A 22,032-nucleotide genomic window follows, 5' to 3' on the forward strand; every position below is an offset into this window, starting at 1 on the left:
TTCGAACTAAGGTACGCAACTTCAGCTACGTAAATAACGTAGCTGAAGTCGACGTACCTTAGTTCGAACTTACCATGGTCCAGACGTGGCAGGCAGGCTCCTCCGTCGACTCCGCGTACTCCTCGCGCCGAGCAGGATTACTGGAGTCGACGGGGAGCACTTCTGGGTTCGATTTATTGTGTCCAGACAAGACGCGATAAATCGAACCCAGAAGTTCGATTGCCTGCCGCCGAACCAGCACGTAAGTATAGACAAGCCCTAAGTGAATTGCAGTATACCTAAACTACACATAAAAGCATTCTGCACAACATTTTCATCAGGAAAAGAAAAAAAAAAACAAAAATTATACAGCTAGTGATGGGGAGCTTTAATTAGTTTCACAGTTTGGATGCTTATCTGAAATATCAGAACCATGTTATGAAGGACCCTATTGGAACATATCACCCTCTGTCGCCATATAATTCATTTGTCTATGAGAAATCTGTGCCTGATGATCCCTAGCACTCTGACGTAATTAATGGAGTTTTATTGGAGCAAGGACTAGCGGACTGCTACTCTCTGGGATCTTTAGTAAATGGAGTTCTCATTTCTGCAATATCTTTTGGGGGCTGTGGTGCTAGGTAACTATACCGCCACTCACAGATTCCTGCTGATGCTGACACTTTTACTGTTCTCTAATTTAATGCAGCCAGGCCCTCTTAAAAAGTGAGAAAATACCTTTCTACTAGTCCTCTTGACCACATATGGTAGGCTCAGCCAATCAGGACACCAGAATCAGTACTACCAGGCTGATGTGACCTACCACAATGAACTAAACCAACTCAGAATACAGAAACGCAATGTAAAAATTGTCAAAAATCACTCCAATTTCATAAAGCCAAAACCAAGAAAACTTTGATTGCAAATATTTTATCCCTCTCTATTGAAAACTTAATCAATCTCCAAGTTTTCTCTCCCTATGCTGATTCAGTGATGCACTTCTGTACATATTAGCATCGGTGGACTGGCACCTCAATCCCCATTTGTTGTAAAGTGGATTATCTGTAACACATCTCATAAGTCACCAAATAAGAATATCTGTAAACTAAGTAGTTTAAACTTTGGATTAAACAAGTGGGCAATGGGATTCATGCATTAGATAAGTAAGTAATACCCATTTTACAGAGGGAAAAACTAAGAGTCAGTGCAAAAGCTATCTCCATTGATAATTTTGGTCTATTTTGGGAATAGAAGTCTGAAGCTCTATGTTTTAAAGAAATGTCTTTCAGTGTACCTTGGGCAAATTAACCTCTCTGAGCAGTATATGTGTAAAGTACTATCAAGCTCATCAGTGGCTGTAATAGAAAGGGAAACTCAACTAGCTTCCTTTCCTATGCTCATTCCTCTAAATCACAGGATCACAAAGGACATAACTTCTTCCAGCATTTCAATATGTCTTGCTTTTATACATCATTTCAGTTGAGTGTCAGTTTTGGTACATAGTTAAATGGCTGCTGCATGTTTAAGTTATCCCCGTAAAAGTTATATATGTGTTTTACTGTGCATGCACTGCACTGAATTTTCAAATACTCATAATTTTAAATCCTTTTTTTTTCAAATTGCCCAAAGCAACTTGTTCTCATTATGGATTACTGGAGGAATATATAATTTTTTAAATTAAAATGGACATTTTTGAGTTGCATCCCTTATTGAAATCAATGAACTCTTTGCCAGAGTAGAAACACAGACCAGTCCCTTGGTCTGTAGAGCGGTGGAATAAAATGCATCCAGTTAGTGACTATGCATCTGGTTATTATGGTCTTCCCCTCGTATTGCCCACTTTGAGAACAGAAGCACATCTATTTTTTTAATCTGACGGGTATGTTTTCACTACCCGCTGGATTGGCAGGCAGTGATCGATCCAGCAGGGATCAATTTATCGTGTCTAGTCTAGATGCAATAAATCAACCCCCGAGCGCTCTCCCATCGACTCCTGTACTCCAGTGCCACGAGAGGCACAAGCAGAGTCAACAGGGAAGCAGCAGCAGACTCACCGCGATGAAGACACCATGGTAAGTCACTCGAAGTACGTCAATTTCAGCTACATTATTCACGTAGCTGAAGTTGCATAACTTAGATCAATCCCTCCTCCCCCTCCCCCCCAGTATAGACCAGGACTGAGTAATCATTGTTGAGTGTCAATCATCTACAGTATGCTCATGTTCAGCCACACAGGTGAATTCAGACTTTATGTTGGTACCTTTTCTTAGAAATGTAACTACTTCAGTGTGACATAATGAAAACAACCATTTTTTGCAGTAATTAAAAGATAAAGTGTCTGAAAGGAAGGATAAATTGGGATATTAGTTATAGAAATTAGAAGGATGAAGAATCAGGCTCTATTATCTTCCTTGGATTTGGATTTACTCCCTACTCCCCTCCTGTGGCAAGGCATCTCCTTCTCCTCAGCAGGCTCAGCATTTCCCCCCTCTAGCTATGGAGGGACCTGGAGTAAATCAGTCCCACTGTGGACAGTTTTATTCCTCACTTGGGTTTATTTTCCGATATTTACATCGTTGGCCTCCATGTAGGCTCAAAAAATACTCTTCAGTCAAACAAGAGAGACTCACAACATGAAAAGGGAATAGCTTTCCCTGGCCCCTCTCTGGGGTGTTGCCTTACTATGCTGGCTTCTGGGCATCAGTCCTTCCCCCACCATATCTGTTAGCTCAGTTGCTTCCTCTATAGGGAGGAAATCAGCCTTCCACTCAGGAGAAGCCTTCTCTCCCTGCTGCCACTACCCTTGCTCCAGCTTGTGTGTCATCTCTCTTCCTTCTCTCACCAGAAGATGGGTTTTTAAAGGTCACAGGCAGACCTTAATTCGGCCTGGTCTACACTAGAAGGTGGGGGGGATTGATCTAAGTTACACAACTTCAGCTACGTGAATAACATAGCTGAAGTCGATATACTTAGATCTACTTACTGCGGTGTCTTCATTACGGTGAGTCAACTGCTGACATTCCCCCATTGACTCTGCCTGTGCCTCTCACCGAGCTGGAGTACAGGAGTCAATGGGAGAGTGCTCGGGGATCGATTTATTGCGTCTACACTAGATGCGATAAATCGATCCCTGTTGGATCGATCACTGCCTGCTGATCCGGCCGGTAGTGAAGACACCGCGGTAAGTAGATCTAAGTACGTCAACTTCAACTACGTTATTCACGTACCTAAAGTTGCGTAACTTAGATTGATCCCCCCCACAGTGTAGACCAGGCCTTAGACTCAGGTCTCTCTTTTCAGCTCATAGGGAAAAAGGGCCTTTATGGTTCTACAGCAGGCATACCTGCCTTCCTCCATTCTCTGATAGGTGTCTGGCCTGAATTTGTCACACTCCCTACTACCAGGGTATTTTAATGCAGCCAGGAAAAGGTGTCCTATTAATTTGTCTACCACTTCCAAATAATACAAGAGCCTTGTGGTTGCAATGAGCAAACATCACAAATATTTTAAAACAAGAGGGTAGATGTTATGCTGTGTTGGTGCAGTCTGTTTTTCCATGTAAAGACTTCCCAGGTCTTAGTTTAACTAATAGGTAAATTAACTATATACATTTTCAGATTTTTTTTAAAGGTTCATGATGAAAATGCCCAACTTGTCTAACAAGTACTTTGAATCCTAGGGGGAGAGGATGATCTTTTTTTTTTACTCTATTGCTCCCAGAAGGAACACATAGCATCTACAAGTTTACCTTCTCACTGAAGCAGCGTTAGCCAATATTGTGTTGTCACATTTTTTGGCCATTGTAAAGTAATACATTGGAAACAAAAACAGCAGAAATCTGTTTCAAAAGCAGATTGGGTGAGTTGAGCACCCAACTGACCTAAAGCTTTGGATCCTAGTAAAAGATTTTGGATCCGATCCCTGTTCTTTTTCAGCAGTTCCCGAAAGGAAATGCTGGAGCCTGAGAAGGAGAAGCCGTTGAAATCAAGCCTTTGATACATACATCTGGAAAATTCAGTGAACACTAGAATACAGATTAATCACATACAGATTGGATGGTATCCTATTTGATACCAAAACTCCTATTAACATCAGTGGGGCCAAGATTTCACTGCAGAAGCTTACTACTTTGATTTATGCAAGCTTTAATTAAGAAATAATCAAGAACAATATCCCAGGCATGCAAAAGGAACTGAGGGTTTGTCTATACAGTAGCTAGCAGCCCAGGTCCAGAAGTCGACATAGCCATGAAACAGCCCTGGAGCCTGAGTCAGCTGGCATGGGTCAGCCACAGATTTTTCTTTGCTGTGTAGACATACCCTAATAGCCAAGTGAAAATGGATCTGAGTGGCAGGGAAGGTTAGTATCAGCATCCAAGCAAAGATGGGTGTGCAGGGCTGGAGAGTGGGGAATGGAGGTGGCATACAACAAAAGCCTGGTGGAATTTCTGGTAGTTCTTTGTTTTAGCTTTATGAAACATTCATACCCAATGTGATTAAAGTGAATAAATATTGGGGACTTGGAGAGGTAAATGTCAGTTATCTCAAACACTACATGCACACTAAATGTGTACCTTTGGATACAAGTTCATGACATTTCACAAAAACAATATTAAAAGAATTTAATCAGTTTTAAGGCCCGAAGGGACCATTTGATCAGGCAGCATGACTTAGTGTATAACACAGACCATATAATCTCTACAAGTTACCCTTGTATTGAGCCCCATAGCCTATTATCACAAGAGAGTTGACAAAGACAAAGACTTTCAGTTTTACCTCACAGGCGCATGGACTTGCTCAGCTCCCTCACACTTAGTGTTGTTGGCTTCTTGTGAGTCTACCATGAGTCTCGTGATACTGGGTGTTTTTCTTAAAGGCCCCATTCCTGCAGTCAGGTGATTACTCAAGATTCTCAGCTTTCACTTTTGTGTTTTTAAAAAGGAAGCTTCCAGCCCTCATGGCTGTGGAGAAAAGCTTAAAAAGGTGACCCTGACCCTGAGAGACTAAAAAAATCAGAAGGCAAATAACCCTCCTCCCCGCCTCCCCAAATCTCATGATTTTTAAGCCACCCTCATGATTTTGGGGCACCTCACTTAAAATTTTTGAATGCTTGGGATTTGCAATGCTATACACTCAGCACTCTCATTTTTCTTCTCTCAGCACCAGAGTCTACCAACTTTATTCAGATATGGTCAGATTGTGACTACCCCTTCCACAGATGCATGGGGAAAGGGAGGGGGAAAAGCTTTCTTCATCCCTCCCTTATACACAGCCCACATAATGTCCAGCCAGATTTGCAAGTTCCCCACAGAAGTGTTACTTCTCTTACTCTGGGGACAAATGGTGCTCAAAGTGAGGCATGCAGTAGAACGAGCCATAGCCAGCTATGCAGGGTGTGTTGCACCCTGTGCAGGGGTGTAGCCATTTGTACACTCCCCATATGACAGGGACTTTTCAGGAGGCATTCTTCCTCTCTGAGTCAGAATGGGCCTGTTTTTCAAAGGTCTATGGCAGAAGTCCCAAACTATGGAGCACAGCCCTTGTAGGGGGATACAGAGGAATGTTCAGCGGGGCTGTGGTAGGGCCCAGGCCAGCCCCCATGGGAGACAGGGAGGGAGCACCATCCAGCCCCACTCTGCTCTGGCCCCACCCCCAGCTGCGGACCTCTGTTTGTGTCCTCCCCCCTCCCAACTTCAGCCCCAGCCTTGGTCCTCTTACCACTGTCTGCTTCACCCTCCCCAGGAGCCATGGTCCCCGCTGCCAGCCACAGCTCAAGGAGTGGGAACAGACAGGGGTAAGGGAGGCATGATGCTAAAAAGCTTGGGGACCACTGGTATACTGTATAGGTGCCTAGTAGGGTTTTCAAAAGCTCCTAAGCAGGGAGGCACCTACCTTCCATTGAAATCAGTGGGCATTAATATAGGTGCCTAAAAGGCTTGAGCATTTAAGAAAATGCCATAAGGCATCCATCTACATCTTTTGGCACCTAAACACCTTTCAAAACCTGTTCTAATGTCTCTAGTACTCCCCCTGGGATAGTATAGCTCTACACTGCCTCCAGCACAGATCTGTTGCTCTAAATGGCACACTCTAGGCCACAGAGTAGCACCTTAATCAGAGCCACTGATTTCAACAGACTATGTGTAGAGTAAGGTATTGCCCAATGTGAATAAGGATAGTAGAATCAGGCCCAATAAGCAGTGTAATGTAATGCAATTACTTGCTATTGTTTTTTTCTAAACTTGACATACATCTATGCAAGACTGTAAATATTGCCTGGAGTCGTGTCCTGCTCATCATTCTGACAATGAAGTTTTTAGCTACAGGTTCTGTTCATTTCAAGGAGCTGCAGGCAATGAGAGCAACACAAGTCAAACATCAGCTGGATTTTGCTGTACACAGTTTCTAGATGTCACACTCCCTCACACTATTAGCTATTAAAGATGAAGTGTGGTAATCAATCAATGAAAGCATATACCCAGTCTTGCATTTCACTTTTCACTTTAGCCTTGCAAATGGCACATACGTCCCTACATTTCTGATTTGATACAGTGTGTTAATAAGTGACATGCATCAAGTTTTATGACATTAGTTCAACAGTGTAAAATTATGTGCAACACAATAAAAGCAAAAGTAACTTCAAGGTAGGGCACCAATATAAATTCCCTGTTGAAAATGCTCAGGTCAATATTTGATACTATAAACTTTCCGCAAAGCTCCAGTCTATGCGCTGTATCATGACCTTCTCATGAAGGCAAACAACAACAACAAACACTGGAATAGGAATTCATTAGTCCTAGTTCCAAGATTGAACTTTATTTTTTTTAATATTTATGACTACAACAAGTAGAATCAGTTCCATAAAGCATTTCCACAGCACAAGCGGCACACAATGCAAATAGCTTGCTGTATAGTCAACATATGTATAGATCTAGTGATACTTGTATATCTGATGGTTAAACTGCCCGATTACATTTTTTCCCAAGAGTATTTATACCTTAATTTTTCCATCATTCTTTCTTTCTATTGCAAAGTTGTTTTGTTACCCATGGTTACATATGCAACGTATGTTGTCTACATTATTATTTATATTATAGTAGTGCCTAGAGGCTCCAGCTGAGATCAGGACTCCATTGTGCTGGCTGCTACAATACACATAATAAGAGACAGTGTGTGCTTAGAAGAGGTTATACAATAAACAGAGAGCACAAGCAAAAATAAATTATTATTCTCGGAATTTTATAGATGGGGAACGGAGTCACAGAGGGATTAAATGACTTGTCCAGGGTCTCAAAGAGTAGGTGACACAGCTGGGAGTTGAGCCCATGTGTTCTGAGATCGAGGCCTTTGCCTTAACTACCAGATCTATCTTCCTCTCAAAGCAGTATACCTTTTGCTTTGTGACCATCTTACACTTGAATCCTTTGCTTTTTATTGTGAGGCCTTTCCAAATAAAACTGAAAGTGGCAAATAATTTGTGTTGCATCTTTCTATAACTCAGCTAGTGCTGTTGGAAATATGGTAGAAGACCTTTGAGTGACAGTCTTCAGGAAATGTCCAGAGCAGGGACATTTTAAACAGAGATGCCATAAAGAACACAAAAATGTAAGTTAAGAGAGAGCGAGCTTGATGGTCTTAAAGGGACAGCTTTTCAGAGAACTGAATTTTCTGGCTGATGAATAGATCTTAATTTTGGTTTTGTTTTTAAATAATAAGAATTGAGTGTGATTTTCAAAGGCAGAAATGGCAACCAGGCATCTAACTCCCACTGACTTTCATTGACTGTAACTTTAAATGGTTATTGGGTGCCGAAGATCCATTTGTGTCTTTGAAAACCTACCACAATGTTTCTATTTCCTGTGAATGTGCTAGAGTGACAGCATTGGAAAATAAACCCAATGACCCTTACTCCTGACTTGCAGGGATCACATCTAGATATAAGGGTTATTAAACCCCTTACTGAGGAGGCTTCAAGGAAATAGTAGTTACTGCAAGGGTAATAAAGGAACTGAAGCAAAAGTTTTCTAATCTGCATATGCAAACCATTGAAATGGCTGCTGTTTATTAAGAGGCAGGATTGACATTTCTAAATTTGCAAACATGACTTTTGGTCAGTGCCATAACAAGGGCAAGGCAAGTGAGGCACTTGCCCGAGGCGCACAAAGCCGAGGGGGCGCAAAAAGTGGTGGGGAAAAAAAAAGCCGCTGGCACAGAGATATTTATAACTGGGGTGATCTCCCCCCTGGCCCCACCTGCCGTCCCGCCGCACCTCCCCCAAGTGTCCCCTGGCCCTGACTTGCTTTCCCCCCCGTTCCTGGACCCGAAGCAGAGCAGTGCCATACTGCCTCCCTGCAGCAACTGCTGCCGCAGGGTACTAGTGCTCCTCAGCTCACTGCCAGGGCAGACTGACTCTGAGCCTGCCCTTCCCCCTCAGACCCTTTCATTTTTCAATGGGACCCTCCAGCAGCACAGGGCCCCCACCCTGCCTGCAGTCACCGCTCCCGTCCCATGCCGGGTAAGGAGGCAGCCCCATCCTTCACCCTCCAGTGAGGCTACAGTCAGGGGCAACAGCGGGGGAGGAGGTGCACGCAGCGCCCCCCCAGCACCCACCACGGGGGAAGCGAGGGAGATTCCTGGACCTGAGAGGGGCCCTAGGAACACATGCAGTGACAGTGGTGGGGATAAGTGTGCTGCTGGGGGGGCAGGAAACTGGGGTTCCTCCCCCAGAGCTTGCTGCTGCCGGCAGGGAAAGGGCTGGGGGGAGTCGTCCTCTCTGGCCCCTGTCCCAGAGCAGCCTGCCTGCACCCCAAACTCATCCCCAGCCCTGCCCCACTCCAGAGCTCACCCCCAGTCAGAGCTTTCACCCCCCCACCGCACCCTCTGCCCGAGCCCTGAGCCCCTCCAGCACCCCAAACACCTTATCTCCAGTCCCAGCCAGAGTCCTCATCCCCCCACACCCTGACCCTCTGTCCCAGCCCTGAGCCCCTCCAGCACCCCAAACCTCCCATTCCCAGCCCCAGACAGAGCCCTGACCACGACTCTTGCCCTGAGCCCCCCCACACTCCAAACCCCTCATCTGCAGCCACAACCCACAGCCCTCACCCCTGCACCCCATCCCCAAACTCCCTCCCAGAACCTGCACCCCCTCCCTCCGCACTGCCTCCCATCCCCAAACTCCCTCCCAGAGCCTACACCCCAGTCCCCTGCCCCAGCCTAGCGCCTGCACCCCAGACCTCCTCCCTCACCAAAACTCCCTCCCAGAGCCTTGGGCGGGTGGGGGAGGCAGAGTTTGGGTGCGGGCGGGTTCTGGGCACCACCAAAATTTCTACAAACCTGCCACCCCGATCCTGCCCTGTCCTGAACTCCCAGCATTCTTAGGACACATGCTGATCCCTAGTGGCCACTGCTGATATCCAGCACCTCCCTCCTCTCTTAACCTCTGAGTCCTTCTCTGGACTGGAACCAAAGACCATCTTGGAAGCAACGTTACCAGCCCAAGCAGTCAAAAAGTCATGCCTTGACCCCCCCAAAAGCAAAGGCTGTATCGCTGCCACTTCATTCATTCTTTGGCAGCAATTCAGCAGCGGGTCCCTCAGTTCCTCTTGGAGCAAGGCGCTGAATTGCCGCCAAAGAGCCAGTCTTGGGGGAGGGTACAATTTTATATTCTTCCCTCGGGCGCAAAAATACCTAGTAACGGCTCTGGTTTTGGTTAAAGTGTGTGTGTGAGAGAGAGAGAGCGAGCGAATGGGAGTGGGAGTGGGAGGAAGGGGAAGGATTTGTTTTTTTAACCAAGTAGTCATCATAACTTGTAAAGGATGCAAGACGATGAAGCCTTCAAATGGAATGCTACCAGGAGAGGCTCTATTATATGTTGATCTGATGCTGGCTTCCTTTGCCTAATGTGGTATGGGGGTAGTTGCAACAGTAGAGTCAATATAGAAACTGGAACAGTTCTGTGGAACAATAGATCACCCAGGAAGAAGTCCTGAGAGAAGCAGCACCTGTACAAGGTTAGTGAGAGAAATAAGGAAGCCCTGTACCATCCTGTGAAAATCAAGACTGCACCAGGATTACCCAAGGAAGGCAAAGCTGAATGATAACGCTGCCATCCTTAGAAGAGTTATGTGAGGCATGGATGTTTGTGCATCTGTAGGGGAAACAGAATGGCCCAGCCCCAGAGAAATTTGGCTGGACATCTTCGAGATGATGAATGTGTCAGCAGGAACCCTATATTTGAAAAAGTTTCCGGGGATCTTATATTGACTGAAGTAACAGTTCTAGGAAGTAGTAAATTGGGAAACAGTTATATTTAAAGTCTAATATACTTGCATTGTTTCTTTAAGGATATCTATAGATGTAATTGATTTGATTTATTACTAACCCTGCAGAATGGATGCCCAGTAATACACTTAGAATGGTTTCAACGTATCTTGCTCTGTGAAATGGCAGGTAGGCCACTGGTATAAAACTATTCCTTACATAGGTGAAAAAATGTCTCCAAGTGCATTCAGTACTAGACCTTACTCAAAAGATTGCCAGTTATTATGGTTTTGTAATATGTCCATCTATCTATTAGGAATTGGAATGAGCCCACAAATACATTGCAAAAGGCTTCCAAACAAGCATCAAATTCTACCAACCAAGCCAAAATAACACTAATAACCTGGAAAGGAATCCAATCAACCAGTTTCCAGTCCCGTGTCCCTGAAGATCAAAAGTATTTATCCAGGTTCTGTTCTATTAAATCTGGATTCAGCTTAATGAATCTTACTGAACAATTTTATTACAGTGAAGTAAGGTTCCCTATAGACGTAAAATGACAAGGTCACAACTTGTAATATGGAATGTGCCTGGAAGGACTGAGATAATTTGACAACAGTTTGTAATGTTGTCAGATGCCCTGCTATTTCCCCCTTCCATTCCTAATCTGGCTATATATTATGCTTCAGAACGTCCACTTATGTCTGTTTTTCACAAGCCAAGGCATCTTTAAAGGGGCAACATCAACTTAAAATCTAGTCAATTGAAAAAGAGTTAATAGTTTAAGATACTTGCCCTTGATTCCCTGTGCCAACACTTATGATTTTTACATTCACATTTACCTATTTCTTAACAAAAATTCTCTACCATCTTGCTATATGAACAATTCACACAGACAGAAAAGGAAACTAAAATGGGGAAAAGTTAAACTGACTATATGTGAAAAGCTGTCACATGCACAAAGGAAGCAAACAAACAAAAGAGAGAACCTCCATTTTTCTCTAATCTTTTTCCGTTGTTGTAATATTAGGTGAAATCTGTAAAAATATGCAGACATGATTCATTTAACATTGTCCCTTTGATTTCAAAAGACAACAACGTTCATTTTCTTGGTCTTAAACTTCCTTTAGATTCTCCAGAGTGCTCTCTGAGTTTATCTTAAGTAACAGCTGGTCCAATTACCTTAAAAAGACATCAACAATTTAAACAGCCAATGCCACTGATATATAAATAACACTGGTCCACAATTTTTGAGAAGTCGTCTGCTTCAGAGATAAACTGTGCTATTTATTATGTATTTTGATGTGTTGAATTCAAATATGACAATTAAAACAACTGATTGGCTACTGTTTCTAAGATACTTAAGTTTTTACATTTTATGTCTATGTATATTGTGTAGATAGTAGAGTTTTAATCATAAATTGTAAACCTAGGTCTTTTCATGTGTTTATGGTTGCTTTACATGATAATATTTCACCTGTCCTGTTTATGTAACACTTTAAAATGTATTATGAAACAAAAGGCAAAAAACTATTATGTACATAGTTTAGTCCTATTCGGTGTCTACTCAGCGCTTCTTGGCTTGTCTCTTGTATTCATTAAATGGAGCATCTCTTGTCACTGTCCAGCAATAGTCTGCAAGCACTGATGGGCTCCATTTGCCCTGATAGTGTTTCTCCATTGTTGCAATGTCCTGGGGAAATCACTCGCCGTGCTCGTCGCTCACTGCTCCGCAGTTCGGTGGGAAAAAATCTAGATGAGAGTGCAAAAAAATGTATCTTTAGTGACATGTTGCAACCAAGGCTTTTGTATGCCTTGAAGAGGTTTTTCACCAACAACCTGTAGTTGTCTGCTTTGTTGTTTCCGAGAAAATTTATTGCCACTAACTGGAAGGCTTTCCATGCCGTCTTTTCCTTGCCACGCAGTGCATGGTCAAATGCATCATCTCGAAGAAGTTCACGAATCTGAGGACCAACAAAGACACCTTCCTTTATCTTAGCTTCACTTAACCTTGGAAATTTTCCAAAGCTACTTGTGTTTTGTCAATGGCCTTGACAAAGTTCTTCATCAGACCCAGCTTGATGTGTAAGGGTGGTAACAAAATCTTCCTTGATTCAACAAGTGGTGGATGCTGAACACTTTTCCTCCCAGGCTCCAATGACTGTTGAGTGGCCAATCTTTCTTGATGTAGTGGGAATCTCTTGCATGACTATCCCATTTGCAGAGAAAACAGCAGTACTTTGTGTATCCAGTCTGCAGACCAAGCAAGAGAGCAACAACCTTCAAATCGCCACAAAGCTGCCACTGATGTTGGTCATAGTTTATGCACCTCAAAAGTTGTTTCATGTTGTCATAGGTTTCCTTCATATGGACTGCATGACCAACTGGAATTGATGGCAAAACATTGCCATTATGCAGTAAAACAGCTTAAGACTCGTCTTCGATGAATCAATGAACAGTCTCCACTCATCTGGATCGTGAACGATGTTGAGGGCTGCCATCACACCATCGATGTTGTTGCAGGTTACAAGATCACCTTCCATGAAGAAGAATGGGACAAGATCCTTTTGACAGTCATGGAACATGGAAACCCTAACATCACCTGCCAGGAGATTCCACTGCTGTAGTCTGGACCCAACAGCTCTGCCTTACTCTTGGGTAGTTTCAAATCCCTGACAAGGTCATTCAGTTCACCTTGTGTTATGAGGTGTGGTGTTCAGAGGAGGAGGATGGGAGAAAATGTGGGTCCTGTGACATTGATGGTTCAGGACCAGAAGTTTCATCCTCTTCCTCTTCCTCGTCTGACTCAAGTGAGAATGATTCTGGTGCATCAGGAACCGGCAGTCCTTCTCCGTGGGGTACTGGGCGTATAGCTGATGGAATATTTGGATAATGCACAGTCCACTTTTTCTTCTTTGACACACCTTTCCCAACTGGAGGCACCATGCAGAAGTAACAATTGCTGGTATGATCTGTTGGCTCTCTCCAAATCATTGGCACTGCAAAAGGCATAGATTTCCTTTTCCTGTTCAACCACTGGCGAAGATTTGTTACACAAGTGTTGCAGCATATGTGTGGGGCCCACTTCTTGTCCTGATCTCCAATTTTGCAGCCAAAATAAAGGTGATAGGCTTTCTTAACCATAGTGGTTATACTGCGCTTTTGTGATGCAAAAGTCACTTCACCACAAACATAGCAGAAGTTATCTGCACTGTTCACACAAGTACCAGGCATCTCTGCTCACTTTGGCTAAACAGAAATGTGTCCCTTTGCAAAATCAAACACTGACAGATAAGAGAGCACGACACTGTATGATTTCTAGAGCTGATATAGGGCAATTTGTTCAGCAGAGTGATGTAAGCTTCATTATGATTGCATCATCCATGACTTCTAGGAATAACATGATGAAATTCATATCATGTATGATGCAATACCAGCTTCAGATTGCATCATTCATTGTTTTGCCTAAAAAGCAAGTACTGTCCAAACCCAGTCATAAATTTATTCATAGATCCAGTCAAAGATGTATTTTAGTCATTTCTGGTTTAAATTGAGATCCCTTCCCTTTATAACTCACTTATCTGCCATTCCCAAGTCAAGGGCCGTATATACTGACCCAATAGCATATCCTGAAAACTAGAGCCAATCAACAATTTTAAGCATCATTTTCGTTCTTAGTGACCCAGAATTAGTAAAGTTTGACTACATTTATTTCAGAAGCATTTTGGCTGTAGAGCAGTGTAATTATTGTAAAAAGATGGCAGTGACACAGCAAAAGAAATGCACAGGAAGAAATGTACAGTCTAATGCCTAGACTGGATCCAATGTACATTAATGGCTTTGCTGTTTTGCTCAGATAATTGAGGATACATTGTATTATAGAACTCTCCCTTCAAAAGTACAATCATGTTACCTGCTTTTGTCATTTCCTTAAATGAATTCATTTTTGGGCTTCTGAATGTAAAACTTAATGCATGCATGTAAATGAAAATGTATACACAGACACACAAAATGTATTAGTTCTTCAGAAGACAGACAGAAAACCACATTATATTTTTTTCAAAACCAGGTAGTTTCACTTCCGCTGCAATTATAAATTTTTTATCACCTACCAAGAAAAATAAGTATAAAAGGTCTTTTAGGTTCAGATTTTCAAATGTCAGAATGCACTTTTTGATGTGGATGTGCTCTACGGTGATGGGATTCCTGGGGTACAACCTGGAACGGGGGTAGTTCTGTGTCCCCTTAACTCTCCAGTCTGGGCTGTCTCTCACAAGGCTTTGCTAGTGACAAGCAGCAAACCCGCCAAGTGCTATCACTCAGTACAACAGCATGTAGAGCCCCACACCCAGGTAAATGGCATGAATGCTCCCAAGTCGCTCACAAATCACACAGAGAAAGGCTCCAGCAAGTCTTCCTAACCACCAGCCTTGCACCCCAGAACTGTGCTGTTTTGCCCTGATCAGAAGCCTGACCAGTGTAAGTTCATTACCCAGTCCGTCCCCTCCCTCGATGTGGAGAGGACACACACTAACCTTTGTAAACTGTGCTGCGCTTTCCCAAGCACTTCGGCCAAAACTCAGTGTTTTAGGCATAATATAATCATCTAAAATCTATCTTTCTGTAGTTAATAAATCTGTTTTATAAGTGGTAGGCATAAGAAGTCAGAGATAGGTACCAACCCCACTCCCCCAAGAATAAAAGGTAAGCTTGCTGTCTAAATCTTAAAACTTATTAGACTAAGCAGTATTTAGATCAAACAGTTTTTCTCACCCCACTGGATGTTGCAGGTAGGATGCAGTCTTTAATACACAGGCTTTCCCTTTAAGCCTGGGACCAGTCTCCTCAGCTCCAGTCTGTGTCTTCCCAACATTCTTGTTGCCTTCAACGTAGGTGGTGGAGGAGGAAGGTGGCCTTATGATGCCGCTGTCCCTTATCTTATACTCTTAGACTATGTCTACACTGCACTTTTGTTGGTAAAACATTTATCGGCCAGGGGTGTGAAAAACCTGGTGTGGACAGTGCTTTGTCGGTGGGAGACACTCTCCCGTCGATAAAGCTACTGCCCCTCATTTGGGGTTGGTTTTATTTTGTCGGCAGGACAACTTTCTCTTGCCAACAAAGAGTGGCTACATTGTGTACCTTACAGCAGCACTGCTGTGACATTGTAAGGTGCACAGAGCACATAGCCTTAGGCCCTGTCTACACTGGCAAGTTTCTGCGCAGTAAAGCAGCTTTCTGGGTTGTAACTCCGAAGGTGTACACACTGCCAAGCCATTTAGTGCACTGGTACTTAGCCCCTGGTAAGTGGACTTGATTTTGGGACACGCTGAAGCGAGTTGTTGGGGACAGGAGGGTTGCAGAAAGCAGGCTTGTCTCCCACCACATGCCTAGTCTGAGCAGTGGAACAGGTTATTGATTGACTCCCTCTCTTCATGGGAATCTCCCTCAGAGATCTCCAGGAAACTCTTGTAGAGATACTGGGCAATCCGCTGCTGCAGGTTCTTCGGCAGAGCTGCTTTATTTCTTGCCCCATTAATGGTAATTCACCCACACCTCTGTGCCATCATGGTGGGGGGAACCATTGCTGCACACAGGCATATATGGGCCACGGTGGAAGCCAAAGTCTTGGAGAAGACCCTCCCTTGATTCCCTGCTCACCCTCAGCAGCAAGATAGCTTCCGTAATGATCACATCCTGTGGAAAGAATGGGGAATGATTATTGGGCCTCCCCCTACAGTACTGGAGCTCCCCAAGAGCCACATGTCAAATGTACAGCAGGATCCGGGAAGAGCGATTTAGCCTGCCCCTGTGGGTACTCACCATTTTGTGGGTCTTGTGACTCATGTGTGCTTGCCTGCGGTTAGCCAGTCAGTGACAGGTGTGTGAGTACTGGCTGTGTTTTAAATCACTGAATCAGTGTTCTCTGTGTTGCAAACAATACTGCTTCTGTAAAACGTTGCATTTAAACTTCACAGATATGACCTTGGGAGCCCAGCCTCCCTCTTTGCTATTGGCAGCTGAACAGCTGTGCAGAATTAGAAAGTGGCCAAGAAGAACTAAGGAGGACTTTCTGCATGATGTTATGATGCACTCTGCCGCTGAGAAACAAGAATTGAAAGAGTGGTGAGACAGCGAGAAAAGGTACTGAAAGGAGAATACAGTGCGCCAGAATGAGGCCACGGAGTGGCTTTTAAACATTATGGAGTGCCAAGCAGACACACTTCAGGTGATACTAGCACTGCAAACCGAGCAGCTCCCCGCTCGCCTTCCCCTGCAGCCGCTGTCACAAAACTCTTTCCCATGGATCCCCCCCCCCCCCCCCCCCCCCCCCCCCCCCCCCCCTTATCAACTTCCTGGCTCCAGTCTGTACCACAGCATTCCACTCCTCCTGTGTCACAGTCCAGCCCTGCGGACTCCCAGTACCCACTGCACTCAACACCCGTCCCTCTGCAGTTTGGCCCTGCTGAAGAACAGTACCCACTGCACTGTACTCCAAAGGAGAAGGTTGGATATGATCCCTGGACACACAGAAATCTTTAGAGGTCCCAGGACCCCTCATCCTGCTGGGACTTTGCCTTCCCTCATCCCCCTCACTGCTGATAGGTTTTTTTTTTTGCTTGTTTGTTTGTTTGACTCTCTCCTCAGGTTGTTGTCTTTTAATAAAAGAATTGTGTTGGTTTGAAAGCAATCTTTATTCCATTAATTGAAAGCAACATACAATTATGTTAAACCCTCATATTGCATCATCTGCACCAATCATCACCTAGCACTACAAGCACTGCAATCCTGAGCATAGCAACAAATATTAGTGGCTTTCAGCTTCAAATTGCTGTCTCAAGACATCCCTGATCCTTATGGCCCCATGCTGTGTCCCTCTAATAGCCCTGGTCTCTGGCTGTTCAAACTCAGCCTCCAGGCACTGAGCCTCTGTGGTCCAGCCCTGAGTGAGGCTTTCACCCTTCCCTTCATAAATATTATGGAGCGTACAGCACATGGCTATAAGCATAAGAATATTGTCATTGGCCAGGTCCAGCTTCCCATAGAGGTAGTGCCAGCAGGCTTTTAAATGGCCAAAAGCACACTCAACACTCATTCTGCACTTGCTCAGCCTGTCGTTGAACTGCTCCTTGCTGCTGTCAAGTTGCCTCATGTTTGGCTTCATAAGTCACGGTATTAAGGGGTAGGCGGGGTCTCCCAGGGTCACAATGTGCATTTTGACTTCCCCTATGGTGATCTTCTGGTCCAGGAAGTCCCTGCTTGCAGCTTCCTGAACAGGCCAAAAGATGCGTGCGGCATGCACCTTTCCAGACCAACCTGCATTAACATCTGTGAAACGCTCACGGTGATCCACAAGCGCCTGGCGAACCGTTGAGAAATAACCCTTGCCATTAATGTACTCAGTGGGTAGGTGGTCTGGTGCCAGAATTTAAATATGTGTGCCATCTATCGCCCCTCCACAGTTAGGGAAGCCCATTTCTTCAAAGCCATCTACAATGTTACATACATTGCCCAGAGTCTTTCAGAGCAGGATGTGATCAATGTCCCTGCAGACTTCTATCAACAGGAGTCCAACAGTCGACTTTCCCACTCTGAACTGATTAGCATCTGATCAGTAGCAGTCTGGAATAGCCAGCTTCCACAGTGCAATTGTATTCTCCAACAGCAGGGCAGCTCTCATTCTCATCTCCTTGCACCGCAGGGCTGGGGTGAGCTCATCACACAGTCCCATGAATGTGGCTTTCCTCATCCGAAAGTTCTGCAGCCACTGCTAGTCCCAGACGTGCATCACAATGTGATCCCACCACTCAGTGCTTGTTTCCTGAGCCCAAAAACTGCATTCACTATGGTCAGCACCTCCATGAACGCCACAAGCAATCTTAGAGACTAACAAATTCTCTAAGTCTCTAAGGTGCCACAAGTATTCCTGTTCTTTTTGCGGATACAGACTAACACGGCTGCTACTCTGAAACAAGCAATCTTGTATCATAGTTACTACGTGTGACGAGATCAATGTTGCACGCCTCTTGACTTTATAGTTTAAGGAATAACTCCACTGCCACTCATGATGTGTTGGTCAGAGTGAACAGCATTCTGGTCAACAGGTCGGGATTCATTCCTATAGCCCGAAGAGGCAGGGCGCACAGTACACAAACCGTTGAAAGATGGCACCAAATGTGGATGGAAGCACAGGGATTGCTGGGATGCAAAGCAATGCATCATGGGGCTTTGGGCTAGGACCCTGTTTGCTCCGCGACCTCCTCCGCCTTCCCACAAGTCTTAGCGGTGGGAGAGAAAGAGATGCTCTATGGGATAGCTGTGCAGAGTGCACTGCTCCGAATACCATCGCAAGTGTGAACACGCTATTGTGCAGACAGCTGACAGTGTGAACACACAACGGGGATTTCCCTTCAGTTCTCTCTGAGCGGTGCTGTAATTGCTGGCGCTGTAACTCTGCCAGTGTAGACATGACCGGAGTTCATGTCCCTGGTATACCTTGCTGAGTCAGAGTTGCGCAACCTCTGTTGTGTGGTGCTTCTCTTACAGAATTGTAAATCACTTGTTTACAATGCCCCCTGCTGATTAATGGTCGTCTAACACCCACCTGGGTGTGGATCACTTCCTTTGTTGTCACTGGAGAATTAGCAGCTGAGGACTCCCAAACTTACAACATATGTCAATAACAACCATACAGCAAAATCTCATAATTTCATATATACTAATGATATACGTATTTTGACAGAACAATGGGGTTCAGCAGATCATGACCTGTCATATGATATCTTACATGTCATGCTTTGTATGAAATAGCAGAACCATATATGAATGGTCACCCCTACATAAGTGTGAATCAAGCATTGTAGACGAACAATTTAATTAGCCCTTTTAGTAGCCTATGTATAAAAGCTCTATGTCCTCAGCTTATAGCGAACAATAACATCGCTCTGTTTCAGTTTTGAAAGTGACCTAAGAAAACATTGTCTTAAAGAGCCAACTTGTTTTTGACTCTCACCTGGGAGGTTTAAGACCAATAAGCTTCAGGAGCAAATGCAGCTGTATTCATTAGAGTTAAATCCCCAGAGGAGTCACAGCATTGCTATTAGGGGTTATGGACCAGATGGTGCCAGCTGTTCCAGGATTTGATAGGAAGGTGTAGGGCACGAGAAACAGAATCTTCTTTCCCTGCACAGCAGCTGGACATATCGTCAGTCCCTTCACTCACTCAGATGCAGACTGCTCTCTCTTACCATCAGAAATACCAACAGGGGCCAGGGAGAATGAGGTGATAGTGTTCTGCACCCCCTGCATACCTGGAGTTCGGAGGCAGGAGCTCTCTCAGATCTGTGGCTCCTTTGCCTTTAAGGAATGATTGAGCTCCATGCTAGTATTAGCATCCTGTGTATGGGATAAGCCATATCTTTCTAAATAAACAACAAATGTAATGGGGGTAAGGATAGCTCAGTGGTTTGAGCATTGGCCTGTTACACCCATAGGTGTGAGTTCAATCCTTAAGAGGGCCATTTAGGGATCAGGGGCAAAAATCTGTTTGGGGCTTGGTCCTGCTTTGAGCAGGGTGTTGGACTAGATGACTTTCTGAGGTCTCTTCCAACCTTGATATTCTATAAAACTTTCCCCCCTTGTATTTTAGAGCCATTACAGCATAGCATGGTGTAGAGCAGAGAGAGACAGACAAAGAACTGATTTTGAGAATGGAAGGATTTTGAGGTTAGAATAGGATATTATAAGAACTCAGAAATACCTACAACAGAGCCAGACAAAATTAATAAAAAAAACCCCAAATAAATAGAGATATTCTACCTCCTAGAACTGGAAGGGACCTTAAAAGGTCAGGATTCAGCTGATTGCCATATTTGGGGTCAGGAAGGAATTTTCCTCCAGGGTAGATTGGCAGAGGCCCTGGTGGTTTTTTGCCTTCCTCTGCAGCATGGGGCAGGGTTTGCTTGCTGGAGGATTCTCTGCAAGTTGAAGTCTTTAAATCATGATTTGGGGACATCAACAGCTGAGTCAAGGGAGAAAATTATTCCAGGAGTGGGTGGGTCAGCTTTTGTGGCCTGCATCATGCAGGAGGTCAGACTAGATGATCATAATGGTCCATTCTGACCTTAAAGTCCATGAGGTCATCAAGTCCACCCCCCTGCCTTCACTAGCAGGACCAAGTATTGATTTTGCCCCAGATCCCTAAGTGACCCCCTCAAAGATTGAACTTACAACCCTGAGTTTAGCAGAGCAATACTCAAACCACTGAGCTATCCCTCTCCCCCCCCAACACTCTCTTACATTTCCACACCCCAAAGTAAAAGGATTTAAAGCCCATTTAACTTGAATAATAATTGACAAATGACACCAAAACCATGTATGTTGGGTCATCTGCTGTTGGGGCTTAATTGACAACATTCCTCTGAAACCCCAGCAATGTAACAATATATTTGCCAAGTAACATGGTGGCTTGCTTTCTTGCTCCTACTGTGACTGTGCTCTTGCCTCACCACCAGTAAATCAAAGGCAAAAATCATCTCTAGTTCCTCACGTTCAACACTTCATTGTTTGGGTGATTTTACATGATTGTAATCGGTGTCATTATTATTAATTACGGTAATATTTGTATTGCAGTAGTTCTGGTCAGGACTGCATTATGCTACAAGCTGCTCAAACACATAGCAAGGTAGGAAGACACAGTTTCTTTTGCAAAGGGCATATAGTCTAATTTGCAGATTGTTAGGTTTGTACCACCAGTGTAGTCTATTTTTAATGTGTGTGTGTGCGCGTTTGCCTATGTGTATTATATATACACACACACAAGGTTTGAGAGGGAAAAAGTGCTTTTCTCAGTGCCATTTCCCAGTTTTCCAATATATAGACACAAAAGCCAAAGCAGCATGTCACAGTACAAGGCAAGAGGGAAATAATCAAGGTAACAGTTCAGCTCCCAGCTTTGCTCACTTGCAATCTAAGTCTCTTCCTTGTTATCAGAAATGTTGCTCATTGCCCCAAAGGGGAGACCTTGGAAGCAGGAAAAGCGGTCATCCAGTTGCCCGTGGGGAGGTAAATACAGGCTAAAAATAAAACTAGCTAAAAAAAAAAAAAATCTCTTTAATGGAGGGGTTGATCTCTTATCTTTCATCTTGTATGCATTTCTGTGCAAATAATTGGCTTTAAAAAGGTACTGTTTTATTTTGTTCTTGTTTTGTTTGTAAGGAAATTGAAGGACATTGTAAGAAATAAGTTTTCAGAATCCTAAAAGAAAAAAGGAGAAGGCAATTAAATGACAGAAAACTTATCAAAATAGCCTCAACGAAGTAGGCCCACACAGTACCTGGCTCCACTAAACAAGTAATAGTGGCAGGTGTATCTGATGTTGAAAAGTTAGTAGTATCTTATTACACTATAATCCTGAATCTCCTCTCTCTTGTACTGGCATGCCAATCAGGACTAACTCTTGTAACATTTGTGGAGCTACACTAATATAAAACCAGAGTGAGTGAGTGAGAAGAGAATCAGACCTTCTGAATCAAAGTGGACATTGCTGTTGGGTTTTCATAGCATCTCTTATGTTCCATTAAGTGAGTTCATGTAATAAATAATAGTTATGATGTTCCTTATTTAGGGCTCTGCTTCATAAATACATCTCTGCATAGGCAATAATATGGCGCCACCGTAGGAGCTCTGGGGATACCATGCCTTCTGGAGTGCTACTTTCCTTAAAGGGCTACATCATGTACTACCCATCCACCACTCATGGCCATCAAGGACTCTAATTGTGGTTGTGCTCTTG

Source organism: Trachemys scripta, chromosome 6 (genome assembly GCF_013100865.1).
Source record: "Trachemys scripta elegans isolate TJP31775 chromosome 6, CAS_Tse_1.0, whole genome shotgun sequence".
NCBI classification, from domain to species: Eukaryota; Metazoa; Chordata; order Testudines; family Emydidae; genus Trachemys; species Trachemys scripta.